Source organism: Mesocricetus auratus, unplaced genomic scaffold (assembly GCF_017639785.1).
Source record: "Mesocricetus auratus isolate SY011 unplaced genomic scaffold, BCM_Maur_2.0 Super-Scaffold_15014, whole genome shotgun sequence".
Taxonomy (NCBI): domain Eukaryota; kingdom Metazoa; phylum Chordata; class Mammalia; order Rodentia; family Cricetidae; genus Mesocricetus; species Mesocricetus auratus.
In genome coordinates, this window is record NW_024429186.1 from 17,524,097 (window position 1) to 17,537,995 (window position 13,899).

The 13,899-nt window shown below is 41.1% G+C and overlaps 1 pseudogene; it reads left to right on the plus strand.

The window, feature by feature from the left end:
- The first annotated feature begins 2,783 nt into the window (after positions 1-2,783).
- LOC101840629 lies at positions 2,784-5,591 on the plus strand (annotated as a pseudogene).
- Positions 5,592-13,899: the final 8,308 nt, after the last annotated feature.

Below are 13,899 nucleotides of genomic sequence, written 5' to 3' on the forward strand. Positions count from 1 at the left end.
GGTAAGTACCTATAATTGAATGTCTTTATATATTCCTTTTTTATTTTATTTTATTTTTTTAATTTTATTTTCCAGTTTAAATTTAGATAAGAATCAAGGTTGCTTCACAAGTCAGTTCCAGGTCCCTCTCCCATTCCCTCCCTTCCTCCCGTGCCCTCCCCTCCCCCCCCGTTATCCTCTCATTTCTCCAGGGAGGGTGAGGCCCTCCATGGGGGTGTCCATAGTGTGTCATTTCATATAGGGCAGGGCCTAGACCCTTTCCCAAGAGTTCTGGGTGAGAGTGCACCTCACATTGTTCTATTGGAATCCAAAGTCCGTGTGTATACTTGGGATGGGTACTGATCTGCTGCCCAAGGCTCAATAGATTCCCTAGGCCTCTTCACTGACACCCAGATTCAGGGGGTCTTGATCAGTCCCATGCTGGCTTCCCAGGCTAATGCCTGGGATTCAAGAGTTAACCTTTGTCTGGTCAGCTGTTTCTGGGGGTTAAACCAGCCCAGTCTTAATCCCTTTGATCATCAGTCCTCCCTCTCTGTTACTGGCTTTCTTGAGTTCAGCTCAGTACTTAACCAAGGGAGTCTGCCTCTTCTTCAATCAGCCACTAAATAAAGTTTCTGTTTCCCAGACTCTCTGGCCATAGGATTGTAGGCTGGCACTCCCCAGATCTATGTCTAAAATCCATATATGAGAGAGTACATGCCATGTTTCTCTTTTTGTGACTGGGTTACCTCACTCAGGATGGTTTCTTCTAGTGTCATCCATTTGCCTGCGAATCTCATGATTCCATTATTTTTTTCTGCTGAATAGTACTCCATTGTGTAGATGTACCACATTTTCTCTATCCACTCTTCAGGTGAGGGACATCTAGGTTGCTTCCACGTTCTGGCAATTACAAATAAAGCTGCTATAAACATAGTGGAACAGACCTCTTTGTTGTATGAATGGACATCTTTTGGATATATGCCTAAGAGTGGAGTTGCTGGGTCTTGTGGTAGGTTTATTCCCATTTTTCTGAGGAATCTCCATACTGATTTCCAAAGTGGCTGAACCAGTTGGCACCCCCACCAGCAATGGAGGAGTGTCCCCCTTTCACCACATCCTCTCCAGCATAAATTGTCATTGGTGTTTTTGATTTTAGCCATTCTGACAGGAGTGAGATGGTATCTCAGAGTTGTTTTGATTTGCATTTCCCGGATAGCTAAGGATGTTGAGCACTTTCTCAAGTGCTTCTCAGCCATTTTAGACTCCTCTATTGAAAACTCTCCATTTAGTTCTGCAGCCCACTTTTTAATTGGGTCCTTTGATGTTTTGGAGACTTGCTTCTTGAGTTCTTTGTAAATTTTGGAGATCAACCCTCTGTCAGATGTGGGAATAGTGAATATTTTTTCCCATTCTGTGGGCTGCCTTTTTGTCTTGCTGACTGTGTCCTTTGTAAAGAAGCTTCTCAGTTTCAGTAGGTCCCATTTATTAATTGTTGATCTTACTGCCTGTACTGGTGTTATGTTCAGGAAGCTGTCTCCTGTACCAATTCGTTCAAGGGTACCACCCACTTTCTCTTCTAAGAGGTTCAGTGTGGCTGGATTTATGTTGAGGTCTTTGATCCATTTGGACTTAAGTTTTGTGCATGGCGATAGACATGGATCGATCTGCATTCTTCTACATGCCAGTCTCCAATTATGCCAGCACCATTTGTTGAAGATGCTTTCTTTATTCCATTGTATATTTTTAGCTTCTTTGTCAAAGATCAGATGTTCGTACGTGTGTGGGTTAATACCTGGGTTTTCAATTCGATTCCATTGGTCTGCCTGTCTATTTTTGTGCCAATACCAAGCTGTTTTCAGGACTATAGCTCTATAATAGAGCTTGAGGTCAGGGATGGTGATGCCTCCGGACGTTGCCTTGTTGAACAGGGTTGTTTTGGCTATCCTGGGTCTTTTGTTTTTCCATACAAAATTGATTATTGTTCTTTCAAGGTCTGTGAAGAACTGTGCTGGGATTTTAATGGGGATTGCATTGAATCTGTAGATTGCTTTTGTCAGGATTGCCATTTTTACTACATTGATCCTACCTATCCAAGAGCATGGGAGATCTTTCCATTTTCTGAGGGCTTCTTTAATTTCTTTCTTTAAAGATTCAAAGTTCTTACGATACAGGTCTTTCACTTGTTTGGTTAGCGTGACCCCAAGGTATTTTATGTTGTTTGTGGCAATTGTAAAGGGTGATGTTTCTCTGATTTCTCTTTCAGCCCTTTTATCATCTGTATATAGTAGGGCTACTGATTTTCTTGAGTTGATCTTGAAGCCTGCCACTTTGCTGAAGGTGTTAATCAGCTGTATGAGTTCCCTGGTAGAGTTCTTTGGGTCATTGATGTAAACTATCATATCGTCTGCAAACAGTGAAAGTTTGACCTCTTCCTTCCCAATTTGTATCCCCTTGATCCCCCTTTGTTGTCGTATGGCAATATATTCCTTTTTTAAAAACTTCTTTGAAGAAAGATTTATTTATTTATATACTTATTATGTATACAGAGTTCTGCCTGCATGTATCCTTGCAGGTCAGAAGAGGGTACCATGTTTCATTACTGATGGTTGTGAGCCATCATGTGGTTGCTGGCAACTGAACTCAGGACCTCCAGAAGAGCAGCCAGTGCTTTACCTGCTTAGCTATCTCTCTAGCCATGTATATTTTTAAAAAGCCATAAAACAATAAAACAATCTGTAACAACTATGTGGCTGGAAAACACTCCTTTATAATGAAGCCAGCTCCAGAGTCCACACCACACAATGGCTTTAGCTGAGGACAGTGTGATACCACGGCAGCTGGAGTTCAACAGTGGCGAGACACAGGGAAGTTTCTCAGGCAGAGTGCTGCCTAAGAGGGGATACTCCAAGCACAGCTGAAACCTAGTAGAGTAGCATTCAGCCTTGAAATTTTATGTGCAGTTTAAGAGGCATCATCACAAAGAATAGGTAGCTGCTATTGAAGGAGAAGAGATTCTCAGATGTTACAGGTAAAGAGAAAGAAAGCAATGCAAATAGTGAAAGTAAAGGTCTTTTTGAAAAAGATAAAAGATGAGAACTTGAAAATATATCATCTCCACTATCAAGTATTCCTTCTACTTACACACTGAGCTTCAAGCCACTCCAGAATTAAGAAAACTGGATTGAAAATGAAGTTTCCTGTAGGGTTGTTAAAAACAAAAAACAAAAAATAAAACCCCAAACCACACAAGTACACAGTCTGAAAGGGCTCTCCAGACTGCAACAGTGTTCATACCTTGTTGTTTCATAGGAATTCTCAGAACAAGAGGAAGTATTCTTTGAAATATTTAGGGAAAAGATCCTAGAAAGAAGAAGACTCACATTTTCCTAAATTAACAATATAGAATATTGGAAGAAAATGAAGTAACATTTTAAGGTTTTGCTTTTCACCTAGAATGCAATATTAACCAGTCTATGTGGTAAGTAAAACAGCAAAAATAATCACAATTTATACATTGGAAATACAATGAACACAGCCTGAATTTTGGACACTCAGTGTTTGACAAAATTGTTTATTGTGGGGATTTCCATTTTCCTATGTTCCGTGTTCTATATGCAGTCCCAAGCTTATGGCCTGAGCCAGAGCCAGCAGGGTCTAGACTAACCATCAGAGTCCCTGCTAGAGTTTAAATCCACAGCCTTTCCTGGAGCTGTTCAATCTTCATCTTCTAGGCCTGCTTTACCTGTCATCTCCTGGATGATGACTGTAAGCTTCACATTTTCCTTCATGTAAATGTATCTTTACAATTGGTCTGTTTCTGCTACACTCTTGGTATAGCCAGAACTTAGAAATTCAGATGCCATGTCTCATTCTTAGGAAGTTACTATGTACTCTAGCATGACAGGAAAGCCAGAAGACCAGTGAAAGATGAGTTCTGGGAATGACTAGAGGGCTGACAGCAAGTGTTTCAGAATGGAATAAAATGGCACAGTGGATCCTAACTTTCAAGCAAAACAAATTATGTATATCTATATCTGTATCTGTCTGTCCATCTATCACTAATCTATCACTAGTAAAATAGCTAGGACAATTTCATCTTTCAAAAACAAGGAATTTCTGTGTCAAGCTCTTCCTACACACCATGGCTCCTTAGTTCTGTTTTCTGTTTCCCATTTTGTGTCAGGCAGGTGCCAGGAACATGTGTTTCTGACTTTCCACGCATTCTTGGTCTGCACTGTACTCAGTCAAGAGTGCTCTGGATTGGAGAAGCTGGGCAGCCCTTTGAATTACAGATATTTTACTTGACCTGGGTGTCTGTAAAGCTCTTGTCTTAGTTAGGGTTTCTATTGCTGCTATGAAACACCAAGACCAAGATGAGGGAAAGGGTTAATTTGGCTTACATGTCAGGACAGGAACTCAAACTGGGCAGGATCCTGGGGGCAGGTGCTGATGCAGAGGTTGTGGAGGGGTGCTACTTACTGGCTTGTTTCCCCTGGCTTGATCAGCCCACCTTCTTAGAGAATCCAGGACAACCAACCCAGGGATGGCATCACCTACAATGGGCTGGGCCCTCCCCCATTCACCACTACTTGAGAAAATGCCTTACATTTGGATCTCATGGAGGCATTTCCTCAACTGCAGCCCCTTCCTCTCTGATGACTGTGGTTTGGGTCAAGTTGGCACACAAAAGCATCCAGTACAGTTCTACATGAACCATTTAAAGATAATTGAAAAGATGCAATGAAATTTGTTGATGCATTGCTTCTGAGTTTGGATTTTGGGGTTATTCAAGAATAAGCTATTAAAGAGAGTCATGACAATAATTACAAAGGACCATGGAGTAAAGATATGTTATTGAGTTTGCTCATAGAATGGGACTCTGATTCAGTCACTTCCATGTCAGCAAATGTTTGTTCTTGTGTCTAGGACACATCATGTTTTTGGTGTGTATTGGTGGAAGAATCACATTTGAAATAGAAATGTAGAAACTGCTTTGGGATTAATTGTATCTGCACACTTCTTTCTGTCTCAGAAGTTCCAAGTATGTGGCACTGAAATAGATGCCTGCTGTGCTTGTTTACCCTGTTTACAATGAGTATGCAGATGGACTCCTATGTCAGCAGGAATTTTACTTTGTCTCAGAACTAACTGAGTAGATATGGGTTCCTACTCTATGAACCTGGAGACTTGGGAAAGCTTGTGGTAATTGTAGTAATTAATAAGAAAAAGACATCTTTTGATATGCCAGACTAAATCAATTATTCAGGAAGTTGTTAGAGATAACAGAGAATATTTCCATAGGAGATTTTAGTATGGTCATATGGATGTGAATGACTATATAAATACCTTGCACATGGGTGAATTGATAATCCCAACTGCAGTTAAACACTGCAAACCAACAATACTTTTTGCTACTTAGGTATGGTAAGGAAGCCAGTGACAGGTCCAGTTCATTAATAGTATTTTGGATGGAATAGTGCCAGTCCAAGGAAAGGAGAGCATTTTGCAGAGATTGAAAATAATAATATTTGATGCCAAATCTTCAATTGTGTCTGTATTCAAGAGCTGTTCTCTTTGTTTTGCCACTGGGTATCATCAGCATCATGTGATAGGGAACCTGCACAGCTAATACAGGAAGAAAGGCTTTATAGGACAGTGATAGGAAATATCTGTATAAAAGCTCAATGAAAAACTATAGAAGAGAGCAAAGACCAGGAGTCAAGCAGTGTAGGACCTCTATTGCAGAGTCCAGGAATGTGTTAGAAAAGAAGGAAGATTAAGTCTTTACAGATGTAAAATATTGAAAGAATTTCCAATGATTGGAGTCTGTTTATTGAATTTAGATATCTAGTCATGATCTATTTACAAAAGTGTTCGAGGCTGGACTGGTCTACTTTGTTAGCTCCAGGACAGGACAGGCAATATAGAGAGATCCGGTCTCTAAGGAAAAACACAATAATAGCAATGATAATAAAATATTATAGAAATGATTTATAGTGAAAATAGAATTTCCACCTATAATATCAATTTTCCTTTATTTTTGATAAAGTTTATATAAACAAAATCAAGTCTTTAAAATTTAGGCACTTAAACTGAGGAGCTTCTGCAGGGTAAAGGACACAGTCAACAAGACAAAACGACAGCCCACAGAAAGATAAAAGATATTCACAAACCCCACATCTGACAGAGGACTGATCTCCAAACGTTACAAAGAACTCAAGAAGCAAGTCTCCAGAACACAAAAGGATCCAATTAAAAAGTGGGGTACATAACTAAATAGAGAATTCTCAATAGAGGAGTCCAAAATGGTCAAGAGACACTTGAGAAAGTGCTGAACATCCTTAGCCATTAGGGAAATGCAAATCAAAACAAGTCTGAGACACCATCTCACTCCTGTCAGAATGGCTAAAATCAAAAACATCCAGGAAAGTTTATACTGGAGAGGATGTAGAGAAAGGAGAACACTCCTCCACTGCTGGTGGGAATGCCAACTTGTGCAACCACTTTGGAGATCGGTATTGAGATTCCTCAGAAAAATGGAAATCAGTCTACCACAAGATCCAGCAATTCCACTCTTAGGTATATACCCAAAAGATGTACCTTCATACAATAAGGACATCTGCTCAACTATGTTCATAGCACCATTATTTGTAATAGTCAGAACCTGGAAAGAACCTAGATGCCCCTCAACTGAAAAGTGGATAGGAAAAATGGTCTTGAAATTTTCAGGCAAATGAATGTCACTAGAAGAAACCATCCTGAGTGAGGTAACCCAGTCACAAAAAGACAAGTATGGTATGTACTCACTCATATATGGATTTTAGACATGGAGCAGGGCATTGCCAGCCCACAATCCCGCCGCCAGAGAGTCTGGGGTGCAGGGAGGACCCTAAGAGAGATATGCATGGTAACCCAAAGACAGTTATGGGTTGAGATCTCTTAATTGGATTGGGGGAGAGAACAGGAGAGCAGAAGGACATGGGAGAAAGAGAGGGAGAAAAGAGGGGGGAGAGGAGGACATGGAGAGCAGGAAGGTTGAGCCAGGGTAAAAATAGAGGAGAAAAAGATGGGAGTTACCATAAAAGAGGGAGCCATTATAAGTTGGAGGAGAGATCTGGCACTAATGAGATCTTCACAGATCTACAAGAATGACACCAAGTGGTATTAAGGCTACCTTAAATACCTTCTTAGAACTCTCATCCAGTGGCTGATGGAGGCAGAGGCAGACACCCACAGTTGTGAACCAAATTGAACTCCTGGAACCCAGTAGTTGCAAAGAAGAGTGATGACCACAGGAATCAAGAGCAGGCTGATGAAACCCACAGAGGCAGCTGTCCTAAACAAGGGGGAACACATGGACCCCAGACTGATGACTGAGGGGCCAGCATGCGACTGATCCAGACACCCTCCCACCGAACCTGCGTAACAGACAGGAGGCCTTGGCAATCTGTGGGACCTTGAAGAGTAAAACAGTATTTATTCCTGGCATACAGATGGACTCTGGGAACCCATACCAGGTGGAGAGATGCTCTATCAGCCTGGACACATGGGGAAGAACCTAGAACCTTCCTGGAATGATGTGACTGACTCAGAAAATCCCTCATGGAAGCCCTTGCCCTCCCTGGGGAGTGGAGGGAGGATGAAGTGGGGGTGAGGGCTTGGGAGGATTGAGGAGTGGAGGAGGAGGGGAGGGAGTGGGAACTGAGAGTAACATGCGTAAAAAGTTAAATAAAAATATGAAAAAAATGTAGGCACTTAATTAGTAATTTTTTTCATGAATCAAGGTTAAGATCCTGAGGTTTAAAATGGTGTGATTTTTTTATAGCATAAAGTGCAATCCCTGTTAGCAGTTTTCTTCAGCAGGTATCCCATCTCTCTGGTATTTCTAACATCTTGAGGTCTACAAGGTTTCAACTTCACAGCTTCATGCCAGCCTCAGTGACTTTTCCTAGACATGGAGGCAAATTCCATAGCCCCTTTCTTTTAACCTTAACTCCAGAACCACGTGACCAATGCTGTCAAGTTCTGCTGCTTACTAGTGCTGGAACCAGGGCTGCTTGTTCAATTACATCCTCACCATCTTTATGTTTTCAGTTGTTTCCTTCAGTGCCTAAGCTTGGCTGTCCTGGAACTCAATCTGTAGACCAGGCTGGCCTCCTACTTTGAGCTCTGCTTGCCTCTGTCTCCAGAGCAATGGGCTTAAAGGAACTCTACAGCACACCCAGCTCTAAATTTTTCTTTAATTCCTTTTCACAAGTTGGAAACTTAGCTGGCCCTGAGATCACCACTCCCTTTATTCCATTTCTTAATTCCTTTATCTCCTTGAACAAAAGGCTTAACTCCTCCCAGCACTTGGGAGGCAGAGGCAGGCGGATCTCTGTGAGTTCGAGGCCAGCCTGGTCTACAGAGTGAGTTCCAGGACAGCCTCCAAAGCCACAGAGAAACCCTGTCTCGAAAAACCAAAATAATAAAAAATAAAAAAAGACTTAACTCCATTCCCTTTCTTGATGCTCCTTTCTCCTTAGCATTTACATTATGTAATTTACCCTACTCAGATTGCTCCTCTTTATTATAAATCTTCATTAGAGTTTCCTCTAGTAACCACACAACAGAGTATATACTAGGTTGTTTTGAGATTTCCTCTGACAATGGAATTAATCCAAATCTCTTCACTTGAACCTCAGGTTGATTCTTTGGGCAAGGGCAAAAAGCAAGCACTTTCTTCACCAAAATATGCTAGAATGATCTTTAGGCAACAGATTAATATTCATTTCCTCTGAAACTTCATGAGTGAGACCCTTCCCCGCGACAGTTCAAATCATTCTCAGCACCACTGTCTTCTATGTTCCTACTAGTATGGCTCATTAAGCAGTGCTTAAAGAATTCCACTGCTTTCATAAGCCCAAGTACCAAAGTCTACATATCTCCAAACAAAAATATTATCAGGCTTATCACAGAATTATTCCACATTTTATACCGACTTCTGTCTTAGTCAGAGTTTCTAATGCTGTGGAGAGACACCATGACTACAGCAACTCTTACAAAGAAAACATTTAATTGGAGTGGCTTGCTTACAGTTCAGAAGCTTAGTCTATTATCATTATGACAGGGAGTATGGTGGCATAAAGACAGACAAGGTGCTGCAGAAAGAGCTGTGATATGTTGACATGGAAGCAACAGGAAGTAGATTGTCTCACTGGACATGGCTCAAGCATATATGAAACCTCAAAGCCTACCTGTACAGTGACACATGTCCTCCAATAAGACCATACCTGCTCTACTAAGGCCACACCTCCTAATAGTGCCACTCCCTCTGGGAGTCATTTTCTTTCAAACCACCACATATACACACATAAAATTTATTGTCACACCTCTATTAAGGCATATCATGACTTGTTTGTGATGTAATCAGACATGATGTCAACTCAGATGTCATAAATAATGAGAGCTAAGTTCCCTTCTCTAGTCTTTCAACTTTGCCACCAAATCAGTCATGTCTTCTCATCTTTCATTAACTTCAGGGGTGTGTGTGTGTCTGGATCAGTCATGTCTAATAGTTGGTATTTTGTGATAAACGTGCTTACTGAAGATTACTTTGCTAGTTTTGAGGGTTTTGTTTTAGATAATTTTAGAATTTATATTAGATAAACATTCAGGTGTTTGTTCTTTGAGTACTTCACAATCTATTGTGAAAGATCCACTAAACATTTACAACTGTAGTTTCTAGTTCTAACACTGAAGCTACATAGATTTTTTTTTACTTTGGTTGCCAGGGGATATTCCGTTTTCTGTTGTAGTATTAATCAGCACTGAACTCAAATTCATGTGTCTGTAGAGTTAGGAAATTGTTAGTCATAGTTTTATTGTGTCCATGTATTCTTTTCATATTTGAAAAGCACCCATTTTAATACTCAGTCTTTCATTATTAATGTCACTGGTAATGGTATACATATTTTGTCATGAGATCAGGAGATACTAGAAATAAATATTTCCAAGTAGAAACTGGAGATAAGGGGCATTCATGTAACAAGTAGACTCCTCTCCAAAGAATAAGGAGCACTCATGGGAAAGCTCATGTTAATGGCCCTGGTAGTCAAGCCTGTTTTACAGGAAGGAAAAAAACCTTAGGTAAATAAAATGCTTTATTTATGAGAATGTCTAGTAAGGAGAGACACATGAGGAAATAAATAACCGCTAGTACTTTTTCCTATTGTTTATCACTACCAAGCATTGTGTGTCTTGTAAATCATTACTTGTAAATAAGAGCGCAAAGCAAATTTACATCAGCAAACAGAACTGTATTCTGTGATCCTTTTATGAATAAGTGCTTCAGTTCTGTTTTCTTTTCACAACTCTATAATCATCCTCATGTTGTTTGTACTGTTAAAATGTATTCATTGTGGAAAAACAAAGTGTGTAAATGAATACTTTTGTTTCTTTTTGCATTGAAATAATTGCTTTTTACCCATTTCCACTTTTTAGTGTTTTCATTTGCATTAACACATTGCTCACACAGCAGATTTTAGAATTTGTTCACCGCTGTGCATTTCCCTTCAGTGTGAAATCAGGGTTCTGACCTCTGCTTGCTTGCCAGGAGATAAATACTTCAAAATCAAGGCAGATCTCTCTTAACTTAGAAAAAGATCGATATTCTAATTCAGTGATGGGTCCCATGATTAAATAGTAGCAACCGAATTCGTCAGGAAATTGGCATTCCGAAATCTTTTCTCTCATTTGCAATGAAGTTGTCTTTGTTTTCTGAAATTTCAAATTGCATCTCTTGGTTGAATCTAGTGGGAGCGACACCTGAGAATATTTCAGAGAATGTGTATGCTTTTAATCTAGTGTCTTACACAGCACTGTGTCCTGAAATCCTTCTTCATTGTGGACAGTGATAAGTTTGTAGCTTCTGTTACCCGAAACTTGTCTGACATTAGACTTAGAATTTTTGTTTTCTTCCTCCTGTATAGATATGCTCTGTAATGTAAACTATGCCGTGAGTAAAAGGTGGTGGGAAGGTCTTCATGAGTAGTTAAAGAAATTACGTCTATTGTTGCTGTTTAATGGACTTTTTATTAATTCTTAAATTATTTAACTTTTTACACGTTACTCCCAGCCCCCTCTCCCTCCCCTCCTCCTCCACCACCTTCCAATACCCCCAACTCCCTACACCTTCCCCCCTCCACTCCCCAGGGAGAGTAAGGCCTTCCACGGGTAGTTTTCAAAGTCTATCACACCCTCTCCCATGTGTTCAGGCTGAGAGAGTCTCCCTCCATGGGGAATGGGATCCCAAAGTCCATCCTTATGTCAAGGGGGGTGTCTGGATCAGTCCCATGCTGGCCTCTCAGTCAACAGTCTGGGGTCCATGCGTTCCCCTTTGTTCAGGTCAGCTGCCTCTGTGGGCTTCACCAGCTGGATCTTGATTCTTTGTTTGTCACTCCTCTTTATAACTGGGTTCCAAGAGTTCAGCTTGGTTTCCAGCTGTGGGTGTCTGCCTCTGCTTCCATCAGCCACTGGATGAGGGCTCTAGGATTGCATATAAGGTAGTCATCAATCTCGTTATCAGGGGAGGGCATTTAAGGTAGCCTTAATGCCAGGTGGTGTCATTCTTGTAGATCTGTGAAGATCTCACTAGTGCCAGATCTCTCCTCGAACCCACAATGGCTCCCTCTATTATGGTATCTATAAACCTGGTCTCCCATGTCCTCCTCTCCCCTCCTCTTCTCCCCCTCTCTTTCTCACATCTCCCCCTCCCCTCACCTCCCCCCTGTTCCCAATCCCCTTAGGAGATCTTGTCCCATTCCCCTTATCTCAGTTACCATGCATATCTCTCTTAGGGTCCTCACTGTTTCCCAGACTCTCTGGCGGTGGGATTGTAGGCTGACAATCCCCTGTTCCATGTCTAAAATCCATATATGAGTGAATACATACCATGTTTCTCTTTTTGTGACTGGGTTACCTCACTCAGGAATGATGGTTTCTTCTAGTGCCATCCATTTGCCTGAAAATTTCAAGATTCCATTTTTTTTCTGCTGAGTAGTACTCCATTGTGTAAATATACCACATTTTCTCTATCCACTCTTCAGTGGAGGGGCATCTAGGTTCTTTCCAGGTTCTGGCTATTACAAATAATGCTGCTATGAACATAGTGGAACAGACATTCTTGTTGTATGAATGTGCATCTTTTGGGTGTATGCCTAAGAGTGGAACTGCTGGAGTTTGTGGTAGACTAATTTCCATTTTCCTGAGGAATCTCCATACTGATTTCCAAAGTGGCTATACATATGAGTCGGCACTCCCACGAGCAGTGGAGGAGTGTTCCCCTTTCTCCACATCCTATTCAGCATAAACTGTCATTGGTGTTTATTTTAGCCATTCTGACTGGAGTGAGATGGTATCTCAGAGTTGTTTTCATTTGCATTTCCCTGACTGCTAAGGATATTGTCATGCTTCTGCTAATTTGATTTGGGGGCTTTTGATTTTAGTCTTAGAAAATAATATTTACATCATTGCTTCAAGATGAAGCAGACAGGGAAAAACACTATTTGTTTTTACTTTTAGAGATGCTCTTATTAACATATCCATCCCCCATTCCCTCACCTTCCCATCCTCCCATGCTTCCCACTGACCCCTCAAGTCACCCACCATTCACTCCCCGGGGATAGTATTCTTTTAATACTAAAACTGTTTTAAAAATAAACAAATGTGTGGTATTCAGACTGTTAATTAAAGAGAGGGATTAAGTTTGTAATTTTTGCCAAAATAATATTTTATTGATTATTTGGGAATGTCACATAATGTACCTGATCCCATTAACTTCCCTGTCCCTCCCAAACTTTGTGACTATCCCCAAGAAAAAGAAGAAGAAGGAAACAGGGGATTAGGAGGAGGAGAAAAACAAGCTCAATTTGTGCTGCCTGCATATTCACTGGAGCATGGTCACATTCCCAGCGGTCAATCCCTTAAAGAAAACTGAGTCCTCCCCCACTGAAAACCATAGAGTTCAATGTGTGTGTGTTCTTGGGTGTGTGGCATCTGCTGGAGCAGTCTGTTTAGTAGTTGGGTGGGGAACCAATGCCTTTGTTTGCCTTCTCCTTCCTCCTCTTCCAGTTTTCCAGCTTCTACCTGTGCCAGGGCTTCTAGAACTTGGGGTTCAGGATGCTGGTCTGGACTCTGGTGGGCTAGGAGGCTTCCTCTGGGGTACAGTTTTGTCACTTTGTTTTTACAAATATGCATTTTAAAAAATCTGAGTCCCATAGCAAGCCAAGCTCATCCCCCTAATAAAAAAACAACAACAAACCCCCAAACCCACAAAACAAAAACAAAAAAAAAACTTCGTAGTTGGGACTAAACTATAAAAGTCTGTTAAAGTCTGTACTACTCTTGATTTGTTGAATTGGGACATTGACTCAAGGCATAAATTGTAAACCTTTGTTTTTCTAAAATAAAGTAATAAAAAACCCAAGGAGTTTCCTCTCCACCAGAGTTCACCCTGGCACCCAGATCCCAGGTAAGCCTTCTGCCCACTGGACTACCAGCACTTTCTCAGTGCCTCCCAGGCTACCGCCACAGCCCCCTTCTCCTCCTCCTTGGGATCACATGCCTTTAATCCCAACACTAGGGAGTTATAAAAGGAAGAACCTAAGGGTCTTGTAGAATTTGTCTCTAACCATGTTGAGGAGAGGCAGCAGTCTGGGATTGCAGTCTGAGGCTTGGTGGAGACAGGATTGCCATTCCAGCCTGAGGTAGAGGTAAGAGCTAGTGGCCGGCTGCTTTGCTTCTTTGATCTTCAGCTTGAAGCTTGAACCCCAGAATCAGGATAGTTCTAAATGATTTTCCAATGCAAAATGCATGTTAGCAAATGCCATGAAAGAACACAAAATAATTGAGGTCAAACAGGGCCATTCAACTACCTAA